The 24,479-nt window shown below is 30.4% G+C and overlaps 1 long non-coding RNA gene across 1 annotated transcript in view; it reads left to right on the top strand.

The window, feature by feature from the left end:
- LOC135956543 (uncharacterized) overlaps positions 1–24,479 on the top strand; it is a 240,211-nt gene that overhangs the window by 31,308 nt on the left and 184,424 nt on the right. Inside the window, exon 2 of the long non-coding RNA XR_010576380.1 lies at positions 9,527–9,636. This is a non-coding gene — a long non-coding RNA (uncharacterized LOC135956543). The remainder of the gene's footprint in view (positions 1–9,526; positions 9,637–24,479) is intronic.

Here is a 24,479-nt window from a genome sequence, read left to right as displayed (position 1 = left end):
AGTAGGAAAATATCTTGTTGTAAAAATATAATTTTTAAGTATTTTGAATGTAGTTTCGGAAGTTAGGTGCTATAAAAAGAAGAAAATAAATTAATAATAAAAAACGGCTTTTACTGAATTATTATACAAATAGGAAAATAAACTTTAAATTAAGTCAAACTAATTAAGTTGCGGATAATCACTATTTGTGATCCAACCTTCAATGTTTCAATGAATTAAAAAATTCAGTAGGATAAGGAACAGCTTGTTCTTCTTTCATTGCTGTGTCAATCGATTTGTATTTCATTGTTCCGCATACAGTTTCAACTGAATTTGCTTATTGAGCTTGTTGACATCCACGTTCCCACAGTCAATCCGAATTTTTGTAGTTTTGTTGAAAGACTTAGGAATACATTGTTGACAACTGGTTGAATATTGATTTGCATTTGACAGAAATTCGGCGGAAACGAAATCTCATTTGTGGCTGGATCAATTGGTATTTTTCCATTTCCGATGTCAAACTATTGTTTTGAGAATGTTTCGACAGAAGGGTCTGGCAGCAAATGCACATGCATGTTCGTCGATAGCGTTCGGCTTCTGTATATTAATTTCCAGTGGATTAAATTTGGAGGAACTTCGCATCACCATTGCGTTTTTCTTTCCGTTTCTTGTTACTTACTAATTTGATTTAACTTCTAGCTTTTTAACTGATCAACACAAAACTGCAATTAGCGCAAAGCAATTCATATGCAGTCAGTGACTAAATGAAAACAAATTTTATTAGAATAAAACAGTATTTTTTATGACAAAATATTTTAGTGTTACCCGCTAGGATATTCTAAATATTCCCTGAAAATTTCATGAAAATCGGTCCAGCCGTTTTTGAGTCCATACGCACAGTGGTTTAAAAACTTTTTTTTGGAAATAATTCGGTATCTTGGGAACTATTGGAGATGTTGTTTGTTCAGCTTCCTAACGCTAATGGAGGCCAGTACGTAGTCCTTCAAAGTTGGTCACCTCGGGTCTCAAGTTTTTTAAAAAAATTCGCCAAAAATCCATTAATTTTGAATATAAATAGTCCTTGAGAAGGTCTACAAAAGTACGCTCACAGGTGTAGTTTATCTCTATTAGTTAAAGAGATATTCAGGTTTATTGATTTATTTTTTTTAATTTTGTTCTATCTTTTTATGGATTTTTAGATATGGCGGGCCTACGGAGGGTCGAAATTTATTTTTAAAACATCAACTATATTGATGATAAAATTCTAAATAAAATAAAAAAAAACTTGCTAACAGTTGTCTCTTCCCTATAAAAAGTTATATGCATCCAAATTTGGAACTTGTAAAAAGGGCAGTATTTTTTAACTTTTTTCCCAAAAAAGCCCATATATTTTTTCTTTTGTAGAAAAAAAAATGTCTTCGGGACTATATAGAATTTTTATATGATCCGGAAAGATAACTTAATGCAAAAGCGTGTAAAGAAAAATTTGGCTCACTTAAGCGGACATACCACCCCCCAGTCCTATCCAAACTTGGCCAATTTAAAAAAAAATTTCGGTTTGAGTAAAAAATTCTAAAAAGGCAAAGCGCCGATCCACGAAAAAGCTACACATTTGTATAACCCCATATGTTTCTTAAATACTTACTAAGTATTTTTACTATCACACAGTAAATAACGTCACAATGGGCACTTTTCTAAAAAAAACTCTGTTTTTGGAACACATTTTCCCCGTTTTAGGAATTTCGGTATTTGAAAACAAAAAATTTCTAAAATTCTAATGCCATTGATTTAAGGACATTTTAGACTATATTGGTTCTAAATTTTGTTATGATATCTTTAATTGTTAAAATTTTATATTTTTATTCGTGGAAAATCACCATATGATTTTTTTTTTAGTTTTTAAGGTAAATGAAGTCCCAAAATTTTATAAAATTATTTAATTTTACTAAAATATCAATCCTCAAGTCATAATGTTTTCAACAATATCAAATACTTATATAAAAAGCCAGTATTTAATACTCAGAAGTTCCACAAACCTTGTCCCCTTTGAAGAATTTGTACGTTTTTTCATAAACCACTGTGATACGGAACATACATACAAACATCCATTTTAATATATATAGAAGTCATCACAATTCTATTACATTGTTACCTTTAGGTCTGGCTCTAATGTTTATCATTATCTTATATAGTTGCTGTTTGTTGCGAAACTTGTTGGAATTATGGGATTGATGATAGTGAGATTTTTCTAGTGGAGATTACGAGATTTGAATCGGAATCAGAGTTTTATAAATATCATTAAAAATAATTTTGAAATTTCTAGTCACATTTATGTTGAATTCGTTAGTTGTGTATGTTTCTTTTTCATGAATAGTTTTTCATTTATAGTTTATTTATATAAACTTTATGTTATTAAAAATTAATTTGTTTATTACCCATTTCTTGAATTAATTTTTTTCTGGGTTGTATTTACGTATACTTTATTGACTAATTGTTTGCATGAATTAAATATACCTCATACGCTACAGGAAATATATGTATGTGCTAATTGGTAAAATGTATTGTATAATTTTAGGATGAGTTAATAATGTTATCTGTGCGTATACGTAATATATATTTAAATGCAAACCAAATACGCAATGTAACATAATTTGCTTCATATACAGTAACATATTGCAAAATCCATCATAATATGAAGCACAACTGAAAAAATGAAATCCCTTGAAACATTTTTCAAAATGAAAAAAAAAAAACACAAACATTTTACTATGTAAAAACGATAAGCATTTTTGTTTTAATTCAAGGCGAAAGAAAGTATAATTTAAGCCTTGAATTATAGTTGTATTACACTTTATATATAAATAGCAATAGCATTCTCCATTAAAAAAGGAAACATAAATTCAAGCCATATGTTTTTTTGTTTGAAAAATATTTAATTTTTTCAAATATTTTTCATGTTTTAAACATAATTATTATTTTCATTCAAGTCAAATTCTAACAAAATGTTCAAGAGCTTGAATTGTTGGGGCTTTGGTGCTTAAGCTGGGTTTCCGCATACACCATAATCAGCGCCGATAACGAAAACTAGAACTGAAAAACGTTGGTGTTCATCATCGTCTCGTTACTGATTTGTTTTCGTTTCAGTTGGAAATTATTTTTTAATTTTGGATGTCGCACATTAAATAGAATTTTATTATTTTTTGACAAAATCTATTATTTTTTCCTTCCAATAAAGAAAATTAATTTTTTTATTCATTTTGATTTTCTTTAAATTTGAAATAAAACAAGTAAGAGTGCTATATTCGGCTGTGCCGAATCTTATATACCCTTCACCAAATTATACTTCAAAATTTTAAATATTTTTAGGTAAACAAAATTTAATTTTTTTTCCAGTTGTTTTTTGAATTTTTTGGAAAAAAAAATTTTTCGATTGTTATTTTAAATTTAAAATTTAAAATTTTTTTTTTTTAAATTTTAAATTTTTTTTTTTTTAAATTTAAAATTTTTTTTTTTAAATTTAAAATTTTTTTTTTTTTAAATTTTAAAAATTTTTTTTTTGTTTTTTCAATTTTTTTTTTTTTAAAAAAAATTCGGGTTCAAAATTTTTTTCCCGATTTTGACCCATTGTAGGTCCAACTTACTATGGTCTTATATACGTCGTTGCAAATGTCTTTGAAATATCTATCATTAGATATCCATATTGTCTATATTAATGTCTTAGTAATCCAGATATAGGTAAAAAAATAGGTCAAAAATCGAGGTTGTCTTGGTTTTTTCCTCATATCTCAGCCATTTGTGGACCGATTTTGCTGATTTTAAATAGCAAAATTCTCGAAAGCATGTCTGACAGAATTATTGAAGATTTGGATCCCGAAGATATCTGGGGTCTTCAGAAAACTGATTTCAACAGACAGACAGACAGACGGACAGACAGACAGACAGACAGACAGACGGACATGGCTTAATCGACTCCGCTATCTATAAGGATCCAGAATATATATACTTTATAGGGTCGGAAATGAAAAATGTAGAAATTACAAACGGAATGACAAACTTATATATACCCTTCTCACGAAGCTGAAGGGTATAAAAATAATTAAAATAATTTCGTTCCTACAGCACCGAAAACAACCTACTTGAAGTTGTTTTCGTTCCGGCCCCAAATGACAGGTTTTCCGTTACGGATCGGTGCCGTTTCGTTCCCAATTTTCGTTGCCGATTTCTGAAACGAACTTTTTTCGGTGCAAATGTATGGAATTTCGTTTTCGCTGCCGATTACGGTGTATGCGGAAACGTAGCTTTATTGGAAAGGTGCCGGCGAAAACTAAGTGTCCAAAATAAATGAATTTTATTCTGATTGCATATTTTCTGAATCCAAGAATATGTTTTGTATTTGTTTTTTAGTTCTTGTATTCATATATTTGCAGAATATTTATTTCATTATTAATTTTTTTTATTATCAAATCATCCAAGCATTGTTTTTATTTAAATATGTCAGATTGTAATGGAAGAATATAGCGGAACTCACTTTAACCAAAATCCGAAATAACGTAGAGCCTAATTTTTAAAATTAGCTACCTTATATAAAGAATGCTTAAAAATGTTTAGGCTCGATATGAAGAATATATTTAGAAAAATAAAACAAAATCAAACGAACAAATTATATCAAGCTATTAAGAAATCGTCGATTTCTCGCTAGAGAAAGTAGTGCTCTAGGAAGTTATCAAAGGATAGACTAACAATAGTAGTTTGCACAAATGCATATGGAATAAAGAAAATTAAATATTTTAATTTTGGAAAGGCAAATATACGACGCTCGTTTATATCAAAGTAGAGTTGTAAATTATTTTCCGTCAAATAATAGATATTCTTTCAAAATTGGATATTTTTAAAGGTAGAATCATTTTCAATACCGAATGAATCATTAGTCAATTTCCCGAAGAACAATTAATAAAAACTACAAACGATAAACAAATTTAGGACGATAATCATAATTCAAAAAATAAATTTCGATATAACCAATTTTTTTAGATACTGAAATGGTGTGACAAAATATCGTTCACCGGAATTTGCCTGTATTTTCATAAATAATATTTAGTTTATTAATTAAAAATGCATTTACAATATATGTTTTTATTGTTTTTACTAATTTAAACGTCATTTTGATGGTTACATCTGTCAGTTATTCTCACCTAGTTATTGAATATTATGGTGTAAACAATAAAGTTGTTTTTTGCTTCCAAAGCTTATGGTGCCAACAAAGCGTGATATGCGGGAAGTTTTGCTTTACTTCTTTAATGTGAAAAAAACTGCCACGCAAAGCTTATGCTGTGTGCTTCATCGGTTTTAATGTGCCAGAAATGGTGATTTTGATACGGAAGACAACGATCACCCAGGTCAGCCAAACAAAGAATTGGAGGAATTACTCCATGAAGATTGTTGTCAAACTCAACATGAGCTTGCAAAATCATTGGAAGCTGCTCAAGCAGCAATTTCAAAATGTTTGTGAGCAGCAGGATTTATTCAAAAGCAAAGTAATTGGGTAGCAAACGAATTGAAGCCGAGAGACAGAGAAGCAAGCCGTAGCGGCGCGGCTGGCGGGTAGCCGCTCAGCCGAATTTTTTCAACAAGCCAAGCCGCCGCCGAATTATTCGGCTGGTTGGCGGCTCAATTGCTAGCCGATTCTCATTTTTTTCTATCGTATTTTATTTTATATTAAGTTAAATATTTATTATTCAATTAATTTTTGGTTCTTTTTTAATATCAGTGAATACTAACGAAAATCGGTATTTAATTGAATTATCGGCAGTGTTGGTGTGAAGCTTAATTAAGATATACATATGTATAAAATCTGAACACATCTATTATTGTCAGGAACCGTAACAATTATTACTTTTTTCATTAAAGTCATATTTTTTCCAAAAGAAATAATTTGTTTTTTAATTTATCTGTTTTGTAATTAATTTTTAATAAATACAAATATTTTTATTTAAAGCAGCGTATTTGGATTTTATTTATTCGGGTTTCTGATTTAATCGGTTAATCGAGCAAATAATTAATCGGGGTTTAGATTTATTCGGTTAATAATCGGTTAATTAAAAATTATTCGATTAACCGAATAATTTCTATTTTAATTTTAAATTGAAAATACAACATGTGTGTTTTTTTAGGGTTTTATTGAAATCTTCTGAAATAATCATTTAAAAAACAATATAATTTAAATGTTTTCTTTTTAAACTATTTTTTTCTTTAGATTTAATAAAACTTGACTTTGAAAAAAGTCTCTCGCTGATAAATTGAAATCATGATAAAGAATATCCAATATCTCAGTTCGTTTTTTTTTTGGTTATACCATTGGAGTCCTTGTTGGATTTTTTCAGATATTGAATACTTTTAATAGTTTCATTAAGTTCTAATACAAAAATCTTTTCCAAAAAAAAATTCGTCTATACATGTAAATACAAACAAAGTTTCAAATACATGTAAATTAAATATGTCAGTTTTTATACTCACTAAACATGTTTCTTGATTGTTCGAAAAAATATGTAATTTTAATTTGAAATTAGTTTTTTAATTGAAACGGAAAAATAAATACAAAAAAATATGTACGTTAAAGTGCAAAAAAATGGAATTTCGGTTAATCGGTTAATCGACACAAATTAATCCGTTTATTTGTTTTTCGAAAATCGGCAATTTTAAATTATTCAAACAGTTAACCGTCCAAAATTAATCGGTTAACCGATTAACGGATAATCGATTGAATATCCTAGTATCTATAAAAATAGGAATACAAATACACATGAAAATATCTTATAATTTGCTTAAAAAGCGAATTTTATATTGTTTAAATTCAGCTAAGCTGAATCATTTTTGGACTGTATCATTACTTGCAATTAAAAGTGGATCCATTACGATAACCCGAAGAGTAAGAGATCGTATGTGAAGCTCGGCCAATCAGCAGAATCGACACCAAAGCCAAATATCCATGGCGCTAAGGTAATACTATGTATTTGGTGGAAGCAAAAGGGTTATGAGCTTCTGAAATCTGACTAGACCATTACAGGGAACTTGAAGCGAACGCAACTGATTTCAGACGCGCATTGGCCGAAGAACGATCAGAATATGCAGGCTGATATGAGACTGTAACATTCCATCATGACAACGCACAGTGGTTTAAAAACTCTTTTTTGTTGGAAATAATTCAGTATCTTGGGAACTATTGCAGATATTGTTACGAAATTTCACATGGTTTGAGATGAGGTGTTTTCGAGTTGATTTACGTTTGTTCAGCTTCCGAGCGCTAATGGAGGCCAGTACGTAACCCCTCAAAGTTGGTCACCTCGGGTCTAAATTTTTTTAAAAAAATCGCCAAAAATCCATTTATGATCCCAATGAGCTCAAATTTTAAATATAAATAGTCCTTGAGAATATCTACAAAAAATACACAAGTGTTGGTTATCTCTATTTGAAGAGATATTAAGGTTTATTGATTAATTTTTTTTAATTTTGCTCGATGTTTTTAGGTTTTTTAGATATGGCGGACATAGAGAGGGTCGAAATATATTTTTAAAATATCAGCTATATTGGTGCTAGAATTCTAAATAAAATAAAAGGAAGTTGCTAGCAGTTATCTCTTCTCTATAAAATGTTATACGCATTAAAATTTGGAACTTGTAAAAAGGGACGTATTTTTTACTTTTTTCCCAAAAAAGCCCATATATTTTATCTTTTGTAGAAAAAAAATTTCTTCGGGACTATATAGAATTTTTATATGATCCGGAAAGTTAACTTAATGCGAAAGTGTGCAAAGAAAAATTTGGCTCAATTAAGCGGACATATCACCCCTCAGTACTATCCAAAATTGGACAATTTAAAAAAAAATTCGGTTTGAGTAAAAAATTCTAAAAATGCAAAGCAGTGACCCATATTTTTCTTAAAAACCTACTAAGTATTTTTACTATCACACGGTAAATAACGTCACAGTAGGCACTTTTCTAAAAAAAACCCAGTTTTTGGAACACATTTTCCTCGTTTTAGGAATTTCCCTATTTGAAAATAAAAACTCTCAAAAATTCTAATGCCATTGATTTCAGAACATTTGAGTCTATATTGGTTCCAAATTTTGTTATGATATCTTTAATTGTTAAAATTTTACATTAATTAAACTTTTATATTTTTATTAGTGGAAAATCACCATATGAATTTTTTTTTAATTTTTAAGGTAAATGAAATCCCAAAATTATATAAAATTATTCAATTTTACTAAAATATCAATCCTCTAAGTTTCTAAATTTCAAAAGGTTCTAGCTTAAAATGGCTAATACTTTGAATAAATTTCTATTGTACAAATGTTTCAAAATAAAAGCTAAAAATTATAAAAAATCTCGCATTTTTAAGTCATGATTATAGATTCATAATTAACTTAAATTCTAATATTCGACTAATATTTCACAATATTGTGAAACCTTGATAATCTGATATTTAATATACAACTTTTTATTCAACTTTACATTCTTATTTTGTGTATTTTAATAACTTGTTTCTTATTAATACTTCCTGCAGTACAATTATTTTATAGATTTTATTTAAAAATCTTTATTCAAACTACTTGCTTTTATTTATTTGCAGAAAATATTGCAACATATACTATTTTTAAAACTATCTTTTCAACTTTCATTAAATATTAAATTCTATAAGTATTTAATAACCTCAAAAAAGAAACCAAAAAAATAAAATTAAAAAAAACGAAAATAAACTATAAAGATTTCGTGCATAAAAGTAGGTTATATTTGTTCATATTCATGAGTTTTTTCTGTGTGTTCACGTTTATTTTTTCACGAACTTGTTGGTGGTTTTTTGCTGACACTCTCCTCCCCTGACAGAAACAGGGTGGGTTTTATATTTTTTGTTAATTATTTTAAGTTGAAATATTTTGTTGTTGTTGTATGTTTTATTTATATTTTTATATAATATAATATTGTTTTCATATGGTCATTTTATATAGTTATTGCGTTTTTTAAAGGAAATACGAGAAATACACGCAATTTTTAAAATACTTACTTTAATTTAATGAAAGGAAGGAAGGAAGGACGGAAGGAAAAAAAATATACAGGAGATATAAAACACGGTTGGTTAAAAGGGCAGTTAAGAACGGCTAGGGAAAGTACTATTATGTTGTAGGGTATAATAGTTACTTGCAAGTGATTTGCTGGTTTAAATAAAAAATGTGAAATTGTATTTATTGCCAGAAATGTAACATTATTAAATGAATAAATGTATTTAAAGTAGTATACATATTAATATAGTTGAAGTATTCAGTATTTCTTCTCCTTTTTATGTTGGTGTTACCACAGACATGTGTTATTTAATTTGCCTACCAGAAATTGAAAGCTTTAATAAACAAGAAATTGTTATTTCATATGGATATTGTGTGTTAATTTAAAATAAAATTAAATATATGTATAAAATACATATGTTAAAATATCTTACAATACATTTAATAAAGTTCGTGTGTGTGTTTTTTTTTTCATTTTTATATTTTTCACAGATTATAATGATGAAAAACATGAAATGTGAAATAACCAACAGAAAACCCCAACAGCAGCAACAACAAAGGCCATACAGTGATTTCTTGGATTTAATATAAAACGAATGAAGGTAAAGAAATAAATAAATCAACAGACAAACATACATTTGCGTTTAAGTATAACACACAGCAACAGTTTTTTTTTTTGTAAAAAAAGGTTTTATAAATATTAAATTTCTTCAAGGTGAGATGAAAGTATATGAATAACAAAGGATTTTCTACAGTAAATGATTAAGTTTTCATTTAATGGCCCCTTATAATTGGTATAATTTATATCTCTATGTATTATATTTTAAATGTGTAACAGGCAGAGAAGAGAAACTGACTAGTTTGATCACCAAACGATCACAGATGTCTGTGTACATGATTTAGCTTATGGTATTACAACAGAAATATTTCAGGTGATTGCCGAATCTATATAGCCTAACTTCTCATCTGTTTAGTTCCAAATTTTCAAAGAGATCGGTAGCTCAGAACCTTTCAATAACATTATCTAGATCAATGTGTTGTTTGGGGGAATGAAAGAAGAAATTCATTTAGGTTTGGTTAGATTTCATGGGCAGCCACTCGTCAAGCAGCTCACTTGGGTCCATTAAAAACTGATCTCATTGTGATACCAAAGTAGTAAACAGCAGGGTATTTATAATACTTCCGTTGTCTCCGAGTTAAACCAACCAGATTCCATGATAAAGGAGTATATTCGTCTAAGATTCATCCTTGATAGCTCATCCAAACACGATTGGAATGGGAGGATGCGATCGCTCAGAAAAGGTGAGACACAGTCTCCTCATCTTCTTCATTGTGACAGCTTCTACATTTGTTGTTGTATCGAATGATCAGTTTTCTAGAATGTGTTCCAATTATACAGTGTCCTGTAATAAAGGATACAATTAATCTTATTTGTTCATGACGGAATTCCATAAGTAGATACGTCCTGCTGACATAGAGCCAGGTCGACCTCGTTGTAGCACAGGAAGGTTCATTGGTCTACCTGTTTTGTGCAGCAATAACCTGTTCAAGGGTTTTCAGCAGAAAGGATGCAAGACTAATTTGTCTGTAATCCTTTGGTTTAGTATTAGTCGCCTTATCTCCTTTTGCAAAGAAGACTACTATACACCTCGTCCACCATGTAGGAATATAGGTCCATATGATACACGCTGTGTATATTTAGTGAGCTGTGGTACAACTATTTCTTCATTCATTTGAAGATCAGCAGGAATGATGAATCCGGTCCAGTGAATTGAAACGGGTCGAAACTTTTGCTTGCACTACGGACAACATTATTTGGCGGATACTCTCCATGAGATTGCTACTGTATCTTCATTGCTGTAATCGGACAGAATGACGATATTCAAAGACATTCCGACGACAACCGGTTCTACGCACCGGAATGACCCGAGTACACTCGGCCAACTCAACTCAACACAGCAAGCATTGCTGCTACTGAGACCTGTGCAGTCTCATATAGTTCCAGCTATAGAGCCATCTTGTATTTAACAAGGGAAATACCAGAAAAATGGTCGATAGCCTTCTTATTCATCATCGCACTCCTTTTGGCCAACTCATCTGCTATACCTATATAAGCGTTATTCTAGAATGTCTCACTCTCTCATTTAGGGATACCCGACATTCATCGGTTAACCTGGATGTTGTGAAGACACCCGCTATTCCGTTAACAGAGCAGCCTAACTATCAGTAAATGTACACATATCACCAGATATTCGATAATACCTCAGCTAATTGGATGCACATTTAATGGGTGCAATTTCCGCCTGAAGTGCAATACTGTAGTTTGGAAGCATAAATTAGGATTTTATTCCAAAGTTCTCAATATAGAAACTTCCACCGACCCTATTGCCCCTTTTACATCCTTCAGTATATACCTTTATGATATCGTCAGGGGAAAAATCTGCGCTTTCATAAATCTCTATTCGGGAATAATAATATGGAAAAAAGGTTTTGCTATGCAGTAATCGACAGTACTGTGTATGTGCTCATAATAATTCAGTATCTTAGAATGCCCAAGGTCTTTACCAGACCCAAACAGCCAGAATTCAGTCTCACAGCAGAGTTGAGAGCCATTTGTATCACTATCAAATCAACTAGTAACCAGTTTAAAAAAGTAAAAAGTACCTTAGAGGATGCAGAACTTATAGCGTCTGCAATCAGTATCACGACAGTTCTTAGAACTGGTTCAATGGGCTTTCGGTGAGTAGTATGCTCCAAGGCGTGCCACCACATCAGTAATTCATATAACAAGATGGATTTAACAACTGCTTTGAAGATCCAATTGATACCCTTCGGCATAATACCCCAGTTAGTACCAATTGCCTTTTTACAGGAGTAGATGGCCACATAGTTTCCAGGACTATCTTTTATCTAGAATGATCCCAAGGTTTTTTTTAATTATCCCTGATCTCAAAACTGATGCCATTCAATCTAGGTGGTATAAAATCATCGATCTTGTTCCTCCTAGTGAAGAGAACAAATTCCATCTTTGGTAGTTCACACTAAGTCCAGTCGAAACACTCCACTCACTCAATGTACTTAATGCTGCTTACATACCGCAGCATCATCAGCATACGCAATTGTTTCGATCCTTCTGCTGTCCATTTTCAGCAACAGGGTATTCAAAGCCATATTCCACAGAAGTGGTGATAGTACACCTCCCTGTAGGGTTCGACGAATGGCCACTTTTGAAATACTAATGCCGCCTAAGGCATATATGATTCTATAACCGAGTATCTTTTCGACTATTCGGCGTACACATAGATCAATCCCAAGTACCTCCATCGAAGATAGGACGGCATCGGGCCTGATATTGTTAAAAGCTTCTTCAATATCGAGGAAGGGAATACTCCCTATGTGATAGCGACTCTTCAATGGAGCCAACTAACGAATGTAGAACTGTTTCCACAGATCTGGAATGAAGACTACTCTATATCTCGTCCACCATGTAGGAATATAGGTCTATCTGATACACGCTGTGTATATTTAGTGAGCTATGGACCCGTTTAAATTCCGTAGTCGAAGCTTTTGCTTGCACTACGGACAGAATTATTTGGAGGATGCTCATCATGAGACTGCTACTGTATCTTCATTGCTGTAATCGGACAGAATGAAGATATTCAAAGAGCTTTTTACCACTATACAGGATTTAATTTTACCTGCTCCTTTAGCGTAGTAGAGCTTATAACCCTTCAAACATAGTCGACATATCCTGATGGATCCACGGCTCCTAGACAATGCCTAGCTCCTCCCCTTTCTGAGCAACTGCTTTAGAGTACTGAAGATTAATTCGTGTCACCCTCAGCATGCTCCATTTCAACAACTGTGACGTCTGCATCCTCCTGGTCAGAGATGGGCGTCTTCATTCATCCGTTCAAAGAAGGTACCAACCAGTACGGAGACAGTGCTGGTGTCTTTAGTGTCGGTTGGATAGACCGCCTTATTGCATTCCATGCCATCTTCCGAAATCATGGGTTTTACATCATCTTCTGAGGGGGTATTGCCTTTGTTGTCGCTACGGTACGTCCCAAGATCTTCTCCGGGCTAGATGGCTCAGATGATATTTAAGCTATGTATCTAGTCTTTCAGGGTATCTCACTCACCGATACCACCTGATGTCTTGTGTTCCTGATACCAATCAGAATCACCGCATTGCGGATGAGTGCCTGAGTTCTCTTTGAGAACTTTCCAGAAACCTTCTACCAAATACATTTACATATTTATAAATTTTAATTTTATCCAAAAAATCTTTGAGGAATTTAATAAACTAGTAATATATCTACAATTTCATTGCCATTTATTACCATTCAAACTCACCTACCTTTTGTTACTTAGTGTAATATGAACCTTAGATGAATTTCCTTCAACAGAAATTATTTATGGTCTGTAGCAAAACAATCATAAAAAAAACTGAAATGGAATAAACGAAACTTAATATAGGATATGAGATTAACAACAACAACATTCGAAACAAAAACTTGAGAATAAAAATCTAATCTTTTTGTAAATCTCAGTACATGTGCATTAGAGTGACAGCCGATTTTTTTTTTTTAGATTTCAAAGAGTGCCGGGTGGAATATTGTGACACTAGTCCTAAATGTTAAGTGCTGAAAATTTGAGCCAAAACGGGCAACGATTTCTGGACGCGCATCGAGGTCAAAGTTCAGATATATGCAAAATTTTACTGTTAATATGGAATAAATAGGTGAAACTCGTTAACTTTCTGCATTGTTTTCTAGAAATATGTAGATTTATTTATATTAATGAATATTACATTAAAAAAAAAATTTTGGAAATTAACCCTGTATCTCCTTTGGTTCAAAATGACCCAAAAACTGTATTATCGCCAAAATTAGAGAAAAATGCAAATTTTTCAGTTTTTGAAAAATTTTTGCTACTAAATAAATACTTTTGCAATTGAATGTAAAAGAATCGAAATATGTACGTAATTATCGTTGTAATGAGATATAAATGACAAAATTTGATTAAAAAATGTTAAAGTTATTACAAATTCGCCAGACCATTAACGTGTTTCAGGCCACTTGAACAAAAAATTTAGGAAAAATATTATGATATTTCGAGAAAAATTAAAATAAAAGCTCATTTTTACTTAAAATATGTCCATATTTACTTGTATATGAGTTTTAGTCTTCGTAGGATACCGTTAACTTATTCGCAGGTATGGCCAAAAAAAATAATTTTTTTAACGGCTGTTTCAAAACTCCATTTTCAAATTTTTAAAAATTTTGTTAAACAAATTTCAGATTTTTTCGATCATCACATTGGGGTTTATTGAGATCAAAATAGAGAATAAAAATATGAAAAAATGATGTCAATACCTCTTACAGTTTTTCCGTACCTGCGATTTAAATTTTGCGATTTTCAAGAAAAACTAATTTTTTGTCCATATTTAGGCGAATGAGCCCAATTTCCTTACTGTTATAAATTTTAAATAAAACTTATTCATAGTATTATAATCCTGGTAATTTTAAATATGGTCTGAAAGTTTTACTAAAATCGGAAAACGTTAACCTTTAAATCGTGAAGGTCAAAGGTCAAATTTTTCAATATTTGGAATTTCTAATGAAAAGATAGCGAAATGTTATATATTTTTGGGCCCATTTTCATGAAACTTGAGGAAAATATATATTGGGGTCTAGCATTTACAACAACAGTGCAAAAATGGATTTTAACCTTTAAGAGGACTTGGGGTCAAAATGGTTGTGTTTTTCGTGATTTTAAAAGTTGAGGGTAATTTGGACCCCAAGTGCTGCTAAGGGTTAATTTCCATTTTTGTGCTGTTATTTTAAATTCTGGACTTTATGTTATATTTTCCTTAAGTTGCATTAAAATCGGCCCAAAAAAATATAACATTTCGCTATCTTTTCATTAGAAATTACAAATATTGAAAAATTTGACCTTTGACCTTCACGATTTAAAGGTTAACGTTTTCCGATTTTAGTAAAACTTTCAGACCATATTTAAAATTACCAGGATTATAATACTATGAATAAGTTTTATTTAAAATTTATAACAGTAAGGAAATTGGGCTCATTCGCCTAAATATGGACAAAAAATTAGTTTTTCTTGAAAATCGCAAAATTTAAATCGCAGGTACGGAAAAACTGTAAGAGGTATTGACATCATTTTTTCATATTTTTATTCCCTATTTTGATCTCAATAAACCCCAATGTGATGATCGAAAAAATCTGAATTTTGTTTAACAAAATTTTTAAAAATTTAAAAATGGAGTTTTGAAAAAGCCGTTAAAAAAAATTATTTTTTTTTGGCGATACCTGCGAATAAATTAACGGTATCCTACGAAGACTAAAACTCATATACAAGTAAATATGAACATATTTTAAGTAAAAATGAGCTTTTATTTTAATTTTTCTCGAAATATCATAATTTTTTTCCTAAATTTTTTGTTCAAGTGGCCTGAAACACGTTAATGGTCTGGCGAATTTGTAATAACTTTAACATTTTTTAATCAAATTTTGTCATTTATATCTCATTACAACGATAATTACGTACATATTTCGATTCTTTTACATTCAATTGCAAAAGTATTTATTTAGTAGCAACAATTTTTCAAAAACTGAAAAATTTGCATTTTTCTCTAATTTTGGCGATAATTCAGTTTTTGGGTCATTTTGAACCAAAGGAGATACAGGGTTAATTTCCAAATTTTTTTTTTAATGTAATATTCATTAATATAAATAAATCTACATATTTCTAGAAAACAATGCAGAAAGTTAACGAGTTTCACCTATTTATTCCATATTAACAGTAAAATTTTGCATATATCTGAACTTTGACCTCGATGCGCGTCCAGAAATCGTTGCCCGATTTGGCTCAAATTTTCAGCACTTAACATTTAGGCCTAGTGTCACAATATTCCACCCGGCACTCTTCAAAATTTTAACAAAAATTTTTTTCCATACAACTGATTGTCACTCTAATGGGCATGAGTATAAATTATAAATAAACGCAAATACATACAAGTGTTGTTGCCGTTGTTGTTTTATGTAGGAGAAGTGTGAGTTAGTTAAGCTCATAAATACAAATAAATATAGAAAGCAAGAGAATATAAACAAGAGGACCAACAAAAAAAAAAAAACACAAACAAATAAACGCAATACAATAATATAAAGATTAAAATAATACTCTCACAACAAACAGGGGGCACAAAAAAGCATAAAAACACACACGCAAATGCACAAGTATTCTGAGATTAAAGTAAACAATATATTCGTACTCTTTACACATGTTTGTATAATGAAATGCTTAAGAGCTGGAAATAGTTACAAATATAAGAGTTACAAATATAACAAAATTTAGAAAAGACTCCTTTTCAGTGTTAACCAACTTTCTTTGATTGTTTTTTGGAATTGACCTGATAATTTGTTTTTAAAAATGTGTATGTTACATAGCGTGTTATTTATTCATATTTATTCATAGCAGCTACATCATACAATCATAACAATATTACCATTGTTATTATTTTGTATTAAAACGCAGTAAAATCTGACATGGAAAACTCGTTAAACTTAATACATTCATTAAATTGTTTCATTTTCCATATATTTTAGCTTATTTAATATTTTAATCAGATGCAGCCACCACAACAATGAAATACAAACCCGATAAAACAATATCAGCATACAACAAATTTCGTATTATTTAAAATTTAACCACATTCATACTGGGTTTTACAAATACAATAAAACCACTTAAAAACATCTAACAGTTCTTTTTTGTAGATTTGTCGGAGTGTGGCTGACCACCTTGTAACCATTTGGTTAACCGAAATAACAAAATCAAAGTTGAAAAATCCTTGTTGCTACAATTACAAACACATATATTTACATATTTACTTAAATTTAACTTTTGTCTAAGCGTGCTAAATGTAAAGTTTTAAATATAATTAAATTTAGAAAAGTTTGTTTGTTTAAATTTGAAGTTGTAAAGTATAATCAGCTCTAAAATGACTCATTGTAATTTATTTAAAGGATATAAAAGCTATGAACAGGTCATATTTCCTTTCCAACCAAAAGTGTCTTAAAAAAATACCAGCCAGCTCATACATGTACCGAACGTCCAAGAGCCGGATAAGCCTCGCCGAATTATGACAATATGACTTGATAGCATACCTTGTGAATCCACTAATGGTTTTAATCGTTTTTTATTCTTAAACTATCGAAAGTGCCCAACACTTGTCAGCTCGTTCTTCTGGGTTAAACGATGAGCTATATTTCTGAAGGTGGTCCCAAAATTTTTGCAAGATTTTTATTAAATTGAAAACATAGTATTTTTTAATTTAGATTTTTAATTTTTATTGAATAATAAAGTATCCTGTGAACCTTATGTATGGTTATTAGGGTGACCTCAAAAAAAATTGTTCTCTATCATTAAAAAACAAAATGCTGAACATTTTAGCTAAATCGTATAACGTTTAGAGACATAGAGACACTCCGATTTGTCAAACAAAAATACAACATATGATATGTCTGATAAATAACAAAATGTCAAGCATGTATGTATTTCCACTCCATTGTGATTCCCTTCAAGAGTCCTATAGAAAGAAGAAGTATGCCTTTCCTGCTAGATTGGGACATGAAGAAAAGATAGAAGATGAAAGGTAGTGGTTTAGAGATAGCAAAAGGAGAAACAAAAATAAATCTAAATCTTCATAAAGTGGCATAATTGGTTACTATTTGAATTCACTGTAAAATGTCCTTTAAATAGCCAACCTATTCTCCTGAAAAAACCTACAAAAACCTGCAGACGCTACAAAAATCCTGTGTGCTACACCTATCCAACCCAATTAGTGTTTTGGTTGCCTTTGCATAAAGTTTGGGCCAAAAGGCCTTGGATACTTGACAATCTGATCTACTTTCCAGGATTGTTTTGTGGATTCACGGAATCTTTCAAATATTAGCCTGTAGTCGTGACATATCGGAGGTCTTACTCGCCCTTCCTTAGTATCGTGGTCTAGATCAGAGATATGTCTGACCAATGCATCTGCCACCTCATTTCCCTGTACGTTACAGTGCTCTGGTACCCAATAACTGCCGCCGTCCACGAAAATAGTCACTACATACCCCTTTGTAACGTATGGATTTATGAACTCTGAGGCTTCCCAGATTGCACTCGTTAGAGAGTCTATATAAATGGCTTAATATAGAAATGTCGTATCTCGTTTTTTTCAAAATCGAGTTTCTGGTAGACAAAACTAAAACAGACCTCCCTTAAAAAATTCAGTTTCCTATGATGACGAATAACAGATTTACAGTATTTATAAAAAAGCCCTAACTCATTTAAAAAATCGTTTGAAAGAAAAACTCCTAACTCATTTAAAGTTGAATGCATATTTTTTGGTTCATATTAAAACAAACAACTTTTCTAAAACTAATTTTTGATATATTACAAATGTTTAATTGTTTTATTTTTCAATTTTACATTCTGATATTATTGAGTTTTTTTCTTCTTCTGTAAAGTAACTAAAATTTGAGATACGACCTTTGTATATTAAGCCATCGATATGATCATTATCCTTATCAATATCCTTGTCGAGTCCATCTTGGATCTATCAGTAAAAACTGCATCCCCATCGAACAGCTGATCGGATCCAACCCAATTATCCCTACTGCGGACCTCTACTGAGGGTCAGGCACCGAAGTTAAAGGTCAGAGATCCCGTAGGAAAGATGTCCTGACAATATCCTAGTATGACCTACCCGCAATGATTTCACTAACGAGGACTCAAATAGCCTAAGTAAGTTCCTTGCCGCCACGCTCTCAACATAATTCTCAAGATTATATCCAAGGCCACCTGTGGGGTGCTCCCAATGGAACACTTATACCCAGATATGCACACCTTTGAGCTTTATTGAATATAATCCTATAACTACGTTTCCGCATTGGCTCCCACCACACCGTATAACCATAAATAATAATAGGCCTAACAACAGATGTATATATCTCAAATACGAATTCTTGCCAATGGAATTCCTGCATGTATAGTAGGCATTAAGGACCTTCTTTAATCTCTCCTGAGTATTTATTTTCCATGACAGAAAACAAACCGGGACTACCTCGATTTCTGGCCTATTTTTGATCTATATCCGGTTTACTAAGTCTTTAATATAGACAATATGGATATCTAATGATAGGTATTTCAAAGCCCATAGCAATGATGTACACACAGCCTCAAAAGTGAGTAAACACAAGCGAATTTTTTGATTATTTTAAGATCATGAAAATCATTATAGTCCGAATTGATTCTTTTTTTTCACAACAGAATCTATTATTCAACCGATTCTCCAGCAAAGCGAAACTTTTAAATTTTAGTCGATAGATAAATTTTAGGATTTTTATTATCTTAAAAAAAATCATATTATTTTTGGTGTATACTCACTTTTGAGGCTCACTGTATATAAGGCTATAATAGTAAGCTGGACCTACAATGGGTCAAAATCGGGAAAAATATTTTTTAACCCGAATTTTTTTTTCATCAAAAAATTAGTTTTTTGTCATAAATTCTTTTTCCAAAAAAAAAAAAAAATTAAAAAAAATTTGGAAAAAACTTAAGAAAAAAAATTAAAAAACAATTTGAAAAAAAAAATGTTTAAAAATTTTTAATTTTGTTTAAATAAAAATATTAAAAAAAAATATTTTTAAGTATAATTTGGTAAGATTCGGCACAGCCTAATATAGCTCTCTTACTTGTTTTTTCTATACCACTGTGCGTCATCCCATTTTGCTAAAATTTTCTGGTTTCTAGATGACCTAGAATAATTTCAGACCTTGTAAGCTCAGAAAACATAAAAAGTCCTACAAAAGTGCAACCTTAATATATACACATCAATTTACTTAAGGTATTTATAGACGCCAATACTGAGTATTAATATTTGCCAAAAACTCAAGTATCATAAAACAATTTCGTAGTCTAAACAAAAATTGTATTAGATTTTCAAAAAATACAAATGATTTTTTTGATTTACGGTCGGTATTCAAAATTTGTTTAAAACAATTCAAAAACTTCTTATTTTCATATGTATCGGATATGTATTTCTAAATACAAATAAGGAAAACGAAAATGTCAAGAAAATATAAAATAAAAATAAAGATTTCAGAAAAATATCAATCAATAAAGATATAAAATATTTGTAATACAATCGTGTAAACAAGAAATGTATTTTTCGAAACGATTTCTTGACATACCGAATGATTTCAATAATATTTTAAATTTGAAAAGTATTAATACTCAGTATTGCCGTCTATAAATACCTTTAATAATACTTTTTCATTGTATTTTAAATAACAAAAACACAAATATGTTATTTCACAAAAGTTCATCTACAATATTGTGTTTGTCTTTTGAAAACAGCATAAAATTTAATAAATAAAATATTTAAAAAATCTGTAATAAATTATTAAGAACATGTAAGGTTTTTTTGTTGTTCACAAACAATATTCTTTCATACAAGTATAATTTTTGATTAATGGCCAAGTTCAAATGTATATAATTTATTATATACATACATACATACATTCATGTTGCTGTTGTTGTTGTTTACTTTCATATGTAGTAAGTGTCATATTTATACCAATATTTACTAAAATGCGTACGTGTGTAAACAATTCTGTAAACCTTATAATTTTTTTGGTTTTTCCCTAAAAAAAAACATAAACAAAAAGTTTTATTTGTTCAGAAACATTTTTGTGCATGAGCAATCAGGCATGGACAATTAAATAGGAAATGAGAAAAATTTATCCAAGTCAAAAGTATGTATATAGGAAAGTATTTGTAACAAAACATATTAAATTTATTCATGACATTCTTAACTAATTTATGCAATAACAAAACTCAAATCAATTTAATATTTAGGTCATCATTTATTATGCATTTTCTGCTTATTATAACAATAAATCAAAATTGTGAATAATTTCTAAGACAAACTCCCATCAGAAAAGATGTGGGGAATATTGAGTTTGTTATTCAGCTTGTAATACATCAAAATATTTTTCCTCATACGATTCCAAGACGATCTAGCTATGTCCGTCTGTCTGCATATTGATATTCTTTGTTGATAAGGTTTGTTTGGCAATATCGGTCCATGCTTTCACCTAGCCCCATACAAATGTCCCCCCGGAACACAGTTAGTTATAAATATGTTGATTTTGAGACTCATATCAAACAGCAAATAGTTCGGAATTTTGATTTATGCTCTGAGGCAAAGTTGTAGCCCTGGTCATAAAGAACAAAAATTCTGAACATATAGAATCCAAAAAACTTCATCTTTAAGATCAAAATCGCAAAAAACTTTAAAAAATTAGATTTTTTTACCTTCTTCCCCTGTTAAGGTCCAGAGGTAGCAAACCGTTCAAAATTCAAAGAAACAATCAACTACAAAAATGTACCTAAGGTCTCAATAAACAAGTTTCTAGAACATATGAACTTCCTAGGAATGATTCTTAACACCGTTTAGGTAGGTCAATATAAGTTAGTAAGAAAAAACTAAAGGAATTAAGTGTTTTGGGCCATAAACTATTAAATTATTATAAACTAAAGTATACTTTTAGGCAGCTTTAACAAATTTATTTCGAATTTTTTAAGTTTTTTGCGATTTGATCTCGAAGATGGAATTTTTTTGATTATATATGTTCACAATTTTTGTTCTTTATGGCAAGGGCTACAACTTTGCCTCATAGATTAAATCAAAATTTTGAAGTGTTTGCAAGATATGAGCCTGAAAAAATTATAACTTTTTTGCAAAAATGACACCGTGGCCCTAAATCTATGGGCGCCCATAAAAAAGTGCATGACTTTGGACCAAAACCGGGAGACATAGACACGTAGTGGTGTACACCAAGTGAAATTAATATCGTGATGAAATTGAACCTAAATTTTTCTATCAACTTTTGTAAGGATTGGTCCATAATTGACCCTAACTCCTATTGATGGTGGGTATACTAGATTCGGCACAGACGAATATAACTCTCTGACTTGTTTGTATTAAACTATGCTACCTTATCTACTTTAAAATATATAAATGTTTGCGTCTTACCAGTTTTGTTATTTCTTTTAAGCACATGTTAAATAAGGCTAAACTATTTAAATCTATACCAAATACCAAAAGTATGTTTAAATAAAAAAAGGAAAGATAATTTCAAACCTCAATATTTATTTGTGTTGCTTTGCATGTATTGAAATAAAAAATCAAATTGCATATACAAATTTGTATAATTGACAGTTCTTAAATTTTGTTTTCTCGACAGTTTAATTCAAATTTCATGCCAAACGTCAACACAAATATGTCACAAACACATTTTGGTTGTTTTTTTTTGCTCTCTTACACAAATTTGGAAACGAAATTTGTTTTATTCATACTTACATTTATCTATACTTATACATTAGGATAGTCCACGACAAAGTTTAGGGAGAAACTTTAAAAAATCTAATGATATAAAAGTTACAGAAAAGAAATTTGTCTATTCTAAACTGCTGGTCGGATTGCAAAATGACGTACAAACAAATCGTACAAGAGAACTTAAGATTTCAGAAATTAAAATTTGTGACCACCCTGGGCAAAGTTTTCAAGCAAAAAGCTTGAAATTCAGTAGGACGTTAGCTTAAAAGAACAACAAAATTCCCCTTCCTATGGAAAAAGTACTTTTCAAGTACCTATCGCTCATTTGCAACAACGTCATAACTCAAAACCCAGGTGTTTTGAACTGAGTAATAGAAAATATGCGCCGCTCTTCAGTCTTTCATATAGTTTCATCAGTTTTAAAAAAAGTCAATTATTTTTTGTTTGAGAGTGTTTTTTTGTTGTAAACGTCAAAATTAAAATTCATGTTTTCTCGAATATTTGACAAGTAAAAATTTGGGTTAAATACAGATTAGAAAGTTATTAATATCAGGTTTTATTTCTGAAATCGCATGATTTGTAGAAAATTTATTTAAGAAATAGTAAAATGTCATAAAACATTCAAAACCGTTTTTCTCGAAACGACTTTTTTGAAATATGAAATATGAAGTTGTTGCAGCAAATGACCGATATGTATTTGAGTGAATCGACGAAGCTACAATATTATTTTAATCGATTTAGAAGAAAGTATAGATAAGGTACCAAAAAAGTACCAATAATTTTTCTATTTTTGAATTCCATAATTTATTACGTTTTGTGAAAATGAGCGAACTCACTTAATTGGGAATGAATTTGAAAGGAATCCTTCGATTTTTATGTTCAATATCTCTTTTAATTGCTATTACATGTGGCTTTGTGATAAAGCAAAAATCTGCCGGTTTAGATTTTTCATGATTTTTTTAAAACAAAAAAAATTTTACACGAAAAAAATATACTTTTGCTTCAATTTGTTATTATAACTCCGAAACTACTGAGCCGATTGAAACGCAATATATATATGAAAAATTGTACATAGCATGAGGAAAATGTTTTCAACATTCAATCAATCTAAAGAAGAACACTAACTACTATTTTATGTATATCAAAAAAAATAGTAAAATTTTGAGAAAATGAGCGAATTCACTTAATTGTGAATAAATTCGTAAAGAATCCATAGGTTTTTATGACTGATATCTCATTTTGTTGCTATTATATGTTGCTTTGCAAAAAAGTAATAAACCTGAACAATTTCTGCCATTTTCGATTTATCATGGGTTTTTTAAAACATAAAAATTTGCTATTTTCACGCAAAAAATAAATTTTTTGCTTCAGTTTATTATTATAACTCCGAAACTACTGAGCCCATTAAAACGTAATATATAAACGGATTGTACTGGCAAGTCTTTTCAATTCTCTTTTGTTTTCTCATTTTCACTATGGCGTCTATTAGGTTTTGACATACAAAATTGAACACAGACTAGCTGTGTGTAAACAGACGAGCAAGTTTAAAAGGGAATCGAAGAGACTTGCTTCAAGTAAACTTACTGTGTGTAAAAGCGGAATAATAAAATCATAAAAGAGTAAATTTTAAACAAAAAATTTTATTTATTTTTTATTTATAAAAATCAGTACGTGGCAATAACATTTGAAAACGATTTCGGGCGGCTGTTATTGACGTAGCGTATTCTGGACGTCCAATTTAGGGCTAATTTTAAAGCGTAAAGCCAAAAATTAGCCTCATCACTGATCATCAGATAAACGATTATGTGGGCCATAAATATCGCGAAGTCGTCTATATTTTGCGCGAATCGAAGATTGATTTTCAAAGAAAATTTGAATAATTTGGTAGCGTTATTCAACCGTCCATCTATGCATGATCATTTGCCAGAGTATACTGATCATAAATGTGAGTGCAGTATGACAGTTCCTTTGAAAGTTAAACCCTTCTTAAGTTCTATCTAGCTTAAAAAATCATCCTTTATAAACTACACA

The sequence above is a fragment of the Calliphora vicina genome, chromosome 4, assembly GCF_958450345.1.
Source record: "Calliphora vicina chromosome 4, idCalVici1.1, whole genome shotgun sequence".
Classification (NCBI taxonomy): Eukaryota; Metazoa; Arthropoda; class Insecta; order Diptera; family Calliphoridae; genus Calliphora; species Calliphora vicina.
This window is presented reverse-complemented; position numbering and strand designations above follow the sequence as displayed.